Source organism: Protopterus annectens, chromosome 4.part1 (assembly GCF_019279795.1).
Source record: "Protopterus annectens isolate FY-2018-M chromosome 4.part1, PAN1.0, whole genome shotgun sequence".
NCBI lineage: Eukaryota > Metazoa > Chordata > Ceratodontiformes > Protopteridae > Protopterus > Protopterus annectens.
In genome coordinates, this window is record NC_056734.1 from 815,396,237 (window position 1) to 815,409,525 (window position 13,289).

General features: G+C 41.2%; 1 protein-coding gene across 1 annotated transcript in view; it reads right to left on the reverse strand.

Moving 5' to 3' along the window:
• The window catches only part of DGKD (diacylglycerol kinase delta), a 1,200,459-nt gene that overhangs the window by 814,989 nt on the left and 372,181 nt on the right, over positions 1-13,289 (reverse strand). The gene's annotated exons all lie outside the window — the stretch shown is intronic.

Below are 13,289 nucleotides of genomic sequence, written 5' to 3' on the forward strand. Positions count from 1 at the left end.
CTCGGGCATTATAGATAAGCTCACCAGCTTAAATATAAACCCCTATGTCACTAGATGGATTGCAAACTGGCTCAAGGACAGAACCCACATGGTTAGAATTGCTGGAGCCATGTCAGACTCCAAACCAGTTACAAGTGGTGTCCCACAAGGCTCAGTCCTGGGACCTCTCTTGTTCGGTATATATTTCTCGGAGGTACAGGCCAACACAGAAGGACTGTGGCTGACCAAGTTCGCAGATGACTGCAAACTGGGCGCCATAATCGACTCTCCAGCCAACACATGCATCCTCCAAAAGGGCCTCATAGAAACAGACAATTGATGCCAGAGCCATGGCCTCAAGCTAAATGCCAAAAAGTGTATAGTCATCCCCTTTGGCAAAAACAAAGTGCCCACAAATTACCACATAGGTGGTAATCCATTAAGTACAGAAGAAGTAATTAGGGACCTGGGGACCCAAGTTGATAGCAATCTCTCATTTGACAACCACGTGGCCAAAGTGGTTAGAAAAACATTTTATATAGCCCACCTAATCATGATGGGATTCACATCTAGATCAGGGGAGGTCATCGTGCCGCTTTACTCATCCCTCATCAGGCCCACAATTGAGTACAATGCCCCTTTTGTGATGTACCTTACCAGACACCTGCAGCAACTGGAAAGACCCCAAAAGTACCTCACCAAGAGGATCAAAGGGCTCAAACAGATGCCATATGCCGCCTGGTTAAAGAAACTCCAGCTCTACTCAGTGGCATACCGCCTGTTCAGAGGCGATCTGTGCCTGACGTATAAAGCCATGTCCAACCCGGAATTAATGGACATGCTGCACCTCAGAAAATCCAAATCCCATCGAGCTGCGCGCTCGAGAGATTTGAACCTCAGCACTGAAATAAATAGGACATGCTGGAGGGACAGATTCATAACCCAGAGGCTCCCTTCACTCTGGAATAAAATCCCAGTCCAGGTTAGGCAGAGTCCCTCATTGACTCTCTTCAAGAGGAATCTTGATGAGTGGATGGGAGATCGTAGGTTTACCCCGGGTATCACTTCTGTGTCACTGTTAGACAGAGGCACAGTATACTAACCTCGAAAAAAGGGCATAGCAAAATAAATTTTAAATGGGTGGCGAAAGCCAAACACATTCTGGCTAGGCTTATAAATGCCCTAGGGCAGATAGCCTAGTATTAACCTATGAGCCTATGAACTTGTCCTGGGTTATTAATTGCCAATTTTGAGCAAAAAGTGCTAGTTTTCCCCCTATGGGTGCTCCCAAAAGATAAGTGCTTGGTGTAGGCAGAGGGAAGTAATTGGGATTTCTTTCTGTAGGTTTGCGCTTTATCTCCTCCAGATTTGGAGGTGGAAGCGTCCCATTGCTTGGACCTGTATGAATCTTGCGCCTGGTATCTGGAACCCTTAGGGCTTCTGGATTTGCCCCTTTGAGCTCTGTCTGACACATGAAAGGATCAGTTTTTTGTAGGCCAGTGTCTACTGAATCTTGGTGCCTGCACTTGTAAGAAGTCTTTAACAGTTTGCATAGACTTAGCTTTATCTTCCATTTTCTTTAAAACTTCTTCTGCCTTAATACCAAACAGAGAATCATGCTGTAAAGGTGCATCTAGCAATTTTGCTTTAACATGATCAAGCAAATTATGTTCCTTTAACCAGGCATGCCTCCTAATCACAGATCCAGTAACTGCAACACTGCAGGAGGCCTCTAAGGAATCAAAACCACATTGCAAAGTATGCTTTCCAACTTGTTCAGCTGCATGCACTAATTCCTGCAAGTCTTTATTTTCTGCACATTCTGAAATCAACATAATTTTCTGTTTCAGCAATCCTATAACATGTTGTTGGTACTTAAGTATATGAAATTGACAGTTTAAGGCCCTGACTGCCAAAGTTGCAGATGTATAAACCTTTTTCCCCCACCTGTCCAGTGCCCTTGAATCCCTGTCAGAGGGGGTAGGATTTTTTGCTGTTGAGGCCTTAACTCCCTTTGGACCCTGTGAAATAGTTTCAGGATCAGCAGCAGGGTTTCTAAATAAAAATTTATGTGAGTCAGGGACCCTGTAATATCTGTCAGGCTTACTGGGAGCCGGAGGTAAGGAGTCAGGGGTCAAGCTCGACTCCAAAAACACATCATCCACAATGTCTAAAACAGGGGGAATGGCTAAAGGCCTGTGCTGAGGAAGAAGGAAATCTCTGAGCCTCTTTTTTGATTCTGAGAAGTCTTGACTCTCCCAGTGAAAATGCTCCCTCAAAGTATGCAAGGTTTCTCCAAATGAATAATCCTCAGGAGGAGATGCAGATGGAACAGACTCCTCAGCATCAGAATCCTCATAGGGAGGTATTCCTGATCAGAAGAGGAATCAGAAGAAACAGAAACCTGATCTGAAGATTCATAATCAGTGTCTTGCCTAGGCCTCTTATTAGGAGGGGGATGGGTACCCCTGATCATGGTAATAAGGTCTTCAGCCATTTTGATCATCTGTTTTTTAGGCATAGATGCCAGTGCACGTGGCTCATACGTTGTTTTTTTAGTTTTAGAAGTTGCTTTTGTCTTTGGTTTTGCAGCTTTCGTCGGTTTGATATACAAATGTTGAGGTCTGAATACACTCTCAGAAGCCAGTGCCTACCCAGTGGCTCCAGACCCATCAGAGGGAGATGTATCCATTGGTCCAATACCTTGAGTATTCTTGAGGTATGCCGGACTCCACATGGGTGTCGGTAGAGGCCTGCGACTCGAAGGTAGCTGGTATCAGAGGCTGCGAAAGCGTCTCACCGAGTACCGGCGAACCAGTGACTGGCTTAGGAGAAGCTTCGTTGTTGGTTTTGGATCTCGACTGCCTTTCTCTGTCCTTTTCTTTGCATTTTTTATGTACTCCGGTAATTGGATTACTAACCGACGACATTTCTGGGTAGTTAAAATCTGTTTCCAAAATACTATGATGCTAAAATATACCAACGCTTAATAGTGCGTTGGTTAACTCTTGCACAAAACCGACAGCCAAGCATGTTGTGATCAGGGCCTAGGCAAGGAATACAGTATAACAACACATAATCCACGAATGACAGAAAATTTCTACACAGTGGCATATATACAATCAAGGAGATTTTTTGTACCTTAGTTTGATTTGAGCAAGCTTGGTATATAGATAGCAAGACTTTGAATTCTGTACTGGTAGTACAAAGTATAAAAATGAAGGAATGGAATCTGGAAAATAATGCTACTCAGGAGATATGTCATAGCGTGAGAAATAGTTTGTAGGATAGTAGTTCCTGATGGGGAGTATTTGAGTAGTACAGAATAGCTGAGGTACGCAATGAGGAGATGAGGTGTGGCAAGTTAGGAGGAGAGCAGAAAATATTTTATGTGATACAGGGACAAAGCCATGATTGCAAGAGGTGTGACTTTAGTGATGTCTTGAAAAGTAAGATGGATGGTGTAGAGGAGATACTTTTGGGGAGGTTATTCCATTTCCTAGCAATGGTGTGGGAGAACAGACTTTTCCCTGCAGTGTTATTGGCTTTGGTTATGCAGAGCAGGGTTTTGTTGGATGAGCGTAGAGGGCGATTTGCAGAATATTGGTTTAGAAGTTGGTTTAGGGCTGGGGTTTTCTGAGGGATCCTTATGTTGAAGGTGAGGACTAATTGGTGATAGCTATTTAGCTGAGGAAGTTCTAACCACTGTAGTTGCTTCAGGGCAAGACAGTGATGACTTCTTGTCAAAGGAAAAAACTTCAAAGACCAATACACGTAAGGTTCAGGTTAAGGCACTTTAATTCTTGCAGCAAGGAGACAAAAACATGCATGAAAAAATACAGAGTTTGTCTAACTAAAATCAGGAAGTGAAGCCATTCTTATACTATTCTTACAAGACAATACCTACTGAAGCTGACGTAGTTAATCACAAGTTTACAATATTGTTTTTCACAGCAGATGTTGCTCATGATTTTCTGCTGATACGACATAACACTTCTAGATGCATGAGAAAACTTTGGAAAAATAACATGGCCTTGGAGACCGGCAGCTAGTTGCAATTATTTCTACAGTGCTGTGTTACATTTCAAGGTACTCTACTCATTCGAGCACAACGCAATCACAGATTATAGTTCATATTCTTCAAGCAGTCTTTGTTCCACTTTATCTATCCTTCCTGCAGCTGTGTATGTTCTCATAACACAGACAGGGATAATTGTCTAAGTTTAATAACATTATAGAAAGCAGTATTGTTCTATTCATTATTTTCCTAATCAAGCAGAAAACCATCTGCTTCTCAGTACATTTCCTAAGACATAAACAAGATTTTAGCTGCGCTGACAAAATACAAGGTCAGAAAGCATTTGCCATTATTATGGATTTGTTCAGTATAAAGCAGAATAAATGTATTAACCCTTTTGGGCTTCTAAAAAGGCACTAATGCACACATATTAATACATATTTTTCTAACACTTCTAAAAGTGGAGTTGTTAGCACATTTTGCACTTTTAATGTAACATGACTCTAGTTTGTTTAGGTCTGTTTTCCTGACATGAATTAGGATTGGTGATGCATACATTAGGGTAGACAAGGGCTGGGTTTGGGCTAAGGAGATTCTAGCCTAGTCCAACAGGAACTGTTTGTGTTTGTATAGGGTTCCTAGTTTCTTATGTACCTTTGTGATGGTTTGTGAGATATGGACATTAAAGTTTAGATTATCTATTTCAACCCTGAGCAGCTTAGTGTGAGGGGAGGAGATGATTGTGGTCCCATTTTTGGAGGTGATAATAAAGGTAGGAGGTGTGGATTTGGATTTGGTGGGGGGAAAAAAGGAGTAATTTGGTCTTGTTGGGGTTTAGAATGACTTGGATATCGGTAATCCATTGTTCCACAGAGCAGAAGGATTCTTGGGCAAGCTTTTGAAGAGTGGTTATGGATGGGGCTGAGCAAATTAGGGTGGAGTCATCTGTGTACTGTATAAGTGATGCATGCAGGGTGGAAGTATGTAGTTTGTTAGTGAAAATGGTTAATAGTAGAGGACCCAGTATTGATCCTTGTGGGACGCCTATAGTAGTTGGTAATAGAGGCGATAGTGTACTTTGCCATTTAACTGATTGTTTTCTGTCAGAGAGATAGCTTCTAAACCATGAAGTAGTAGAGGGGGCAAAGGATAAGGTTGACAGAGTGTCTAAGAGTAGGTTATGGGAGTCCACATCAAATGCTTTTGATAGATCTAGGAATATGGCTGAGATGTATTTGTTGTCATTTCTTAGATGGTTAATCTGATTGGTAAAGGAGAGTACAGCAGTGGTTGTGCTATAGTTTGGGTGGAAACCATGCTGTGTGGGGGAGAGGAGGTTATGTGAGGATAAGAAATGCATTACCTGGGTATGAATACATTTCTCCAGAAGCTTGGAAAGGGGGGACAAGATAGTAACTGGCCGGTAGTTTGATAGTTCATAGGAGTTTCCGCCTTTGCTTTATGCTATGCATGGGTCCCCTCACATTATCTATGGTATGATCCCAGTTATTCTCATTAGGGGTAATATAGAATTACAGACCATGGGATGGGTAAGGCTAATACATAACCAAATGGGATTAGTTAATTTGAGCACAAAAAAGAAAATTGGCTAGGCTTAAAATTGTCCATAAGGACATTTAGCCTAGTACTTACTTGGGAACCTGTAAAACACAGACAATTAACCAGCCATTTTGATATGGTTTGGTTGAACATAGGCTTATACTATTTGCCAGACATGAAGGATACAAAGATAAGTCAAACCTCCTAGAGATCTTTGCTCTTTCTATGTTGCATCTTAGTTGCCCATGCAAATCCATCAAGTGCAACATTCTTCCATCCTCTACTGTCAGGGCTGGGAAAAGAACAGAGATAACTGTAGGGCTTGACTGAATATATATTCATTTGCATGAATACAGGATTACTTATAAAAAGGAGTAATCTGTCCTTAATAAGCATTATACGGGGTTCTTTAGTGATAAGGCCTTGAAGCTTCTGGGACATGGGCACCACGTTGGGAACTTAAGGCCAAACTAATCTTCTGGCTTCAAAATGGAGCAAGAGTCATCTGTTCTACCACAAAGTTGAAATGCCTGTGAGAAGGTCCAGGATTCCCTCAGCATCTGAGGTGCAAAACCCATCATAAGAACTGCATCACTGTGGAGCAGGCCTAAAGAGAAGTAGGCTACAACACAAGACATAACTTACATGGGTAGCATACCATGGAATAGCTCTGCGACATACTGCATGATTATCTGTTCTATGGCCACTGTGGGTGGAATGCCCTTAGAGCTAGACCAAATGGGTAACCTTTTCCACTAGGCAAAGGAAGATTTTTCTAGTGCTTGGCTCATTATCCTCTTGTGTAACACACACTGTAGGTCACTAAAAAGTGTAGCTTGAAGGACATTAGGCCCATAGCTTCCATGATAGTAGCTTTAGATTCTTTACACTCGTGCACAATAATGATGTTTTTTGTTTAAGGATAGAGCACAATTCTGGTAGAAGCAGCAGTCGTCCTTCATTTAGACCAGCTAACAGAACCATGGTTATACAGGTGCTATTAGAATGAAACTCAATTTCTCTTCTTTTACCTTTTAGAATACCTTGAAATGAGGGAAAAAAGAATACAAAGGTATACAGCATTCCTGCCTAGGAGATAGTGAAGGATTATCTAATCAGACTCCCTTATAGGTTCATAGGTTGGTACTAGGCTATCGGCCCTAGGGCCTATTCAAGCCTAGCCATAACAATTCCCTGGCTATTTCTTCCCACACTATTTACTTCCTGGACCCCTATCTAGCAGGGCGACTGACGTGATCCCCGTGCAAGGGAATCAGGCAAATCATTTTTTCAGCTGTTAATTCTCCTGTGATACAGACATGACTATCTCTAAGGCTCCCCATCTCTGCAGCAGGCTTTGACAAACCTGCCTGTTGAGATTGTCCACCAAACAGTTCAGATCTGACGAGATGCATGTTAGATTAAGTTTTTTTTACTAGAAGGCCAGATCCTAAGCTATCAGTGGTAACCTGCACAGTGGATACACAACAGGGTGTTTCCCCCCATTTATGTACCACATACTTGTGTTTTGTCTGTTATCTTCACAGTGGGTGCCACTGATCTGAATGCTTGCAGAGCCAAAACCATTTTTTTTTATGCTGGTGTCTTTTCACCATGGAGGTGTTCCATACTCTTTGTACTTTCAAGTAGGATGCAGCAGTTCCAAAGGACAGGTTAAAAGCATCTGTGACCAGATTTTTAATACAATGTGGGACTCTCAGAGCATACATGGGTTAGTCGACATTTGCTGGGGTCACACAATGTCCAGCTCCGTTTGAGTTTATAGTGGAGTCTAGAACAGAATCTGCAGTTAATAAAGGGATAAGTAGTGGGGTACATAAAATAATACATGATAACTATAAGAACAAAATCAGAAAAAGTTACAAAAGACTGGTAAAAGGGAATGGAAAGGCAATATACAAAAGAACAATGGTAGAATAGTTGTATGCAACAAAATCTAGAAGGTTTAGGATTGTTGCATGGAAGTGTTTACATAGGTATTTTTATACCGCAAGAATTTTTCATAGGTAGACAGCAATTGTTGGAGGGTGATGGGAAAGAGAAAGGTACCTGGGATAACATTTTTGGGGAATGGAACGAGTTGATAGATTTTAAAAATTCCCTAAATGGCACTTTGGGGGAGCAAACTAAGGAAATGATTCTCTGGAACTGGGATATAGAAACTGAATTGCCTTGATATAGTAAGGCCTTACAAAGTTTAATACTACTGGTTCCAAAAAAAGCAGTTACTAGAATGAGGAAGTCAAAATCTAAACCAGCCATAGCAAAATTATATTGAATGTTGTTAAGGAGATAAAAGGACTGGAAGTAGGATCTTTAGAAAATGGAAGGAGCAAACTACAAAGAAAGAAAGAAATGAAATCTGTGAGACAATACATGTGGAATAATGTTCAGAAGGAGTGAAACTTCAGGGAAAACAGAACTTGAACAATCTAATGTTTAACTGAATAATTGTGAAGAATGAAACCATAAATAAATACTGCATAAAAGGGAAACATCTCTGTAATGTCTTTTTTCTCTTTTATAACTGCATGTGTCCCCTTGTCACTGTGTGAAGTTAAAAGGTGTTAAAAATTTGCTGGGATAACCAACTGAGCTGTGTTTCTAGAGGGTGTCAGTGATGATGCTAAATTTTGGTGCTGTTGCCAGAGATGCCTTAAGTGACACTGTATTTTCTTCAAGTAGAATCTATTTTTGAGTAACATAAGAAAATATTCTGATACAGTCCAGAGCCCTCTGGAATGCTTTGGCTGTCATGCGTGTTCTCTAGGATATTGCAGAAAACAACACCAAAGGAAAGGTTTTCTTGGCAGAAATTATTTGCATATCTCTATGTCCAGTATGTGCCCCAAGGAAGTTATTCAAGGTTCCTAGTGTCCAGTTTGACTTGGGTATAATCAAGATCTGAAGTGGGTCATGCAATAAATAATGTACTTCAAGGCCTATTGCCTACCCACCCAAATTTATGTCTGAATCAAGCAGTCATCCCTTGGTCCTGAGTTGGACAAATACTGGTGCCAAGTATCTGGTTAACAGTACGAGTGCACTACAAAAATCAAATGGTAAGGAGGTGAACTGAAAGTGCCCATGTCTGCCTTGAGCTGTTAGAACTGTCTATAGTTCTTATGGATCGAGATATGCAGGCAGACATCTTTCAGCTCCAGGTCGACCTGCAATGCACTTGTGATGACCAGTTTTTTTTTTTTTTTTTTTTTTTTTTGGGGGGGGGGGGGGGGGCAGAGAAAATTACCTGAAAGATAAACAGTCAAATTTGGATATCTTTAAAATTTTGTTCGGTCTGAACAAGTCCAGACAGGGTTTTCTGGAGACAGTCTCCTTTTGTAATAAGGTCTTGAACAGAAGTCTTTTCCTTGTTTCCCAAACAGTACCCACCCTCTGTATGGCTTTGCATTGTGAAAGTTTTACCAAGACTGGCTGTGCTAACTTTATTTGATCTGAATGGATAGTAAGCATTCCCAAAAAGGCTCTGAATTCTACTTTGTATAGCTTCTTAACTATGTAAAACATTAGAAATTAAGCATTTATTTAACATAAGGAATAAACAAAATATATTACATGGCATGCAGAATTAAGCCATCTTACCCACTGGTCCAAAGTCAATAGGAACCAGTTTGTTTTGAAGTAAGGCAATCTCCTTCCCACGATGGAAGGCAGACAGGAAGGGGCCTGGGGATGGACAGGGTGAGAATAGTCAGTACTAGCCATTCCTACTCTGGGGAGGGGAAAAACTGCCTTCCTCTTTGCTACCTGTCCCTGGCCACTGCCACTTTTCCAGGCCAGCTTTTTTTCAAAGGCCTTTTGTCTGAAATGATCAAGCTCAGACTGTTTCCAATAAAAAAGCCATTACCTACATGTAGCTTCTACTGCACCTTGAAATAGGTGGGTAAAAAGGTGGTTCAATGATTCCACATTTTTACCTTCTCCAGTTTCTTAAAAAAACCTTTGTGGATGGGGGAGCCATAAATAAACCCTTAACCAAGGGGACGTTTTGAATTCTAAGCTAAGTATGCTAACGGATGCCCATTTAAGTAGTTGCCCTGCTGTTGCTAGCATTGACAGCATTATATTGAGTTTAATGGCCTTACAAACCATCTGGGTTAGTCTGCATATCTGGTAAAGCCTCATTTTTGATATTCGGGCCGACCGAGGACAGCGGACTACCCCAAGTGTAAGGACTGCAGCAATGTGAGATGAAGAACATCCAACATAAACAAAAAAATTATTATATTCTGCAGGGGAAGCCCTCTGTATACCCACCCCTAACTTATACACAACACCTCCATAGCTGCACAACAGTGGACAAGAAGTGGGAAAAAAACACTGCAGAGCACTGCTGGCTCACATAACACAAGTGAAAGCAGTTTTAAAATAAATTGAACAAAACCAAGAAACACAAAATACAGTTGTCAAAGATTGCAGGATAACCATTTGGTGGTTTATTATTCTTATGGTGCACATATTATATTATTTTTTTTTTCTAAACAGTCAAACACCCTAACTTGGTTCTCATTATTGAATAAGCATGATGCCTTCCCTCATAGAAGTATTAAAAGATACTACCATCATGTCAGAAACTGAGGTTTTGCATGAGTTTTCAAAGGTCATGTACCTTGCAAAAACTATCTAGTTTGTTAGGGGCAATTGGCTGGGAATCTTGTTACAAGGACACATTCTCAAATGTATCTTCATTGCATGGAATACATGAGCACCAGATGACAGACAGCCTATTCTCCCCTACAACCATGAGACCTAGGCACTTAGGAGACTCAAAAAACTCCTTAAATCCACTTGTAATGCTCCCCTGTGAGACTCAAAGTTTGTCTGAAGAACACATCTTCCAGAAGGCAGCCAGGCAAAAATCATCTTATCATTATCATGTGGGCAATATCCAAAGGGTGAGAAGACCAGTGAAAAATATGCCACGTATTCCTTATCCATGACCAAGTCTGAGGAATCTGAGGGGAGAACATCCACTTTCTTTGGCTGGAGAATACACACAAGAAATCAATGACTGAACTGGCTGGACTGCCTAAGAACTAATTTTGTGTCACACAATATATCCTTCATCAAATCTTTGAAGCAAGAACCAGTAAGGTGTGCATACAGTCCTCAGATGTCCACCTTTGTGATGCCATGCCTGGAGGATCATATAAATGGGCCAAGCATCAACTTGACAAATGATACTAAGGATAGGCCCTCCAGAGCTTCTAAAACACACATGGTTGGCATACCTGTTTGGAGAACTAGTTAAGCTGAGCAGATAAAAATCTGCATAAGATTGATGTCCTTCATGGGTAAGTGGGAACTAGCAAGCAGCCTCAATGTCTCACCTACCTCTACAGAGGTCTGGCTGGAAATAAGGGCAAAAATAAGGAATATAGTTCCATTGACTGCCTTTGGATGGGTCTAAGATGCAGAAAGCTATGGGGTTAGGAACACCTCAATGATTTCAAGCGCTTGCAGAACTGGCATAGTCACTAAAGCCTTTCGCTATTTACTTGCTCTTTCCTTAAACATCAACATTTTCACTGCTCCTACTTTTCTGTGCCTGTGGTCCTTTTTCAGTGATGCTTTATGTTTTTGGCTGCCTGACTAGGTTTTCTTGCCGGGGAAGAGAATGCCTTCTGCAGCAACAATAAGAACTTCCTGTCTTCAGAAAAGAAACAAAATATTATTTGCCCAATGAAAAAATATATTTTTATTAAAAGTCAGGCAGTGCTCACAGGAGGGAGGCACGATAGTCTTTCTTCAAGCAAAAACAGTACTACAGAGGATTGTCCTTAATTTGCCTTCAGACAGAAACTTAAAAGACTCACCCCTTCTTATCATACTGTCTTCTCACACCTTTCATACAAACCTTAACAAATCCTTCAAACTCCACTCTTCCTAAATTGCTATAGTATGACATCCCAGACCCTCAGTGTCTAACAGTATGGGGCTCAACAGACTGCTTTTACCCTTTCAATGGTCAGTCTTATCTCACTTTGCGTTCTACATTAATGTAGCAACTGCCTTACATTTACTCACGCTACACAACAGTACTGCCTTCAAGACATGTATTTATTTACTTGAAATACATACAAATCTAAAAAAAAACATCTATAAGCAAGTACAATACCCCCATCACATAAAATCAGACACAGCACATCAATAAACCTCAATCTTATGCTGTTGGCTGACAACAAAACTTTTCTAAGTCTTCTACAGTCCACTTCAAGCAATTGTAGCCTTCAGCACCCAGGTTTCCTCTTATCCACATACCACTCATTCATACCACTATTACATAGATACTACATACAACTCACCTCAGAGAGCCAACCTCTGCCCACAAGGTAGACAAAGCCTGATTCTGTTCAGAGAAATGGTCTAATCATTAATCATTCTACAGTTAGACACAATTACTTCACACTTATCAGACTGAACAACAGCGGAGCAGTAAGCTTCTTGTCAGAAGCCAGCATCTAAGACTTCATAAAGGCTCTAAGGACCCTTAAACCCAACAAGTATGACTATATCCTAGTGGTGATAGGCCAGGGGCATGCCACAAAGAGGGAATGTGCAGGGAGATATGATAAATCTTACTATGCATATCCTGGAAGCAGGAATGACCATGGTCTTAAGAAGTACCTTGCATTCACAAAGAATAATGCCTAAACACCAATAAAAGACAGACAGTTCATTTCTATCTTTTGAAAGTTTGCCCTATGACTGACATTTGCTCCTAAATACCCCCCCCCCCAAAAATCTAAACTATGTACATTAATACCCAAGCAGTTCTCTCACCAGAAGAATCTTTTCAGCATAACCTCTTCCAACTGTACCAAAAAGTACAGTTTTGTACCTACCATAAATGTAGAAGTTCGAAGATCCACATTGCTGCAGTCCTTACATATGGGTAGTCCGCTGTCCTCGGTCGGCCCGAATACCAAAGTATTAGGCTGACGTCGGTCAAGGCGCTTAAAACTGACATCAGGACGTCAGGGTACAAAAGCGCATGACCGACGTCATTTCCTCAGTCTTTTCTTGCCCCAGATGTCAGAAGGCCCTAACAAGACAGGCCAAAGCCAAAAACCAGCAAAACCCAACCAACCACCCGTGCACTAACCATATTTACAATATGTACAACACAAATCCCACCACCACCTTCAACAACAGAGGGGAAGGAGGGAGGGTAAATTGGACTGCAGCAATGTGGATCTTCGAACATCTACATTTATGGTAGGTACAAAACTGTACTATGTTCTTCATCTCACATTGCTGCAGTCCTTACATATGGGTAGAATCCCAAAGCAGAGGTAAGTGAGGATGGCAAAACTATAAAGCATTAGGAGCTGCCAACATGCCTTATAAAATTGCAGTTGCAAATCCAGCCCTAGATTTAGAGTAAAGTGGAAGGTGGTAATGCTTAGAGAAAGTATGCACTGAACTCCAAGTAGCTGCTTCCAAAATATCTTTAGTAGCCACCCCTTAAAAAGCTGTAGAAGTGGCAGTAGCCCTAGTGGAATGAGGCCTAATCCCAGCTGGAATCTCCTTACCATGATGGGAATAACAGAAAGCAATACAAAAACCAATCCACTTAGAAATAGTTTGTTTTGAAACAGGTTTGCCCTGAGAACCCAAAGCAAAAGAAACAAACAACTGCTGAGACTGCCTGAACCCTTTAGTTCTGCTCAAATAATATCGCAACTGT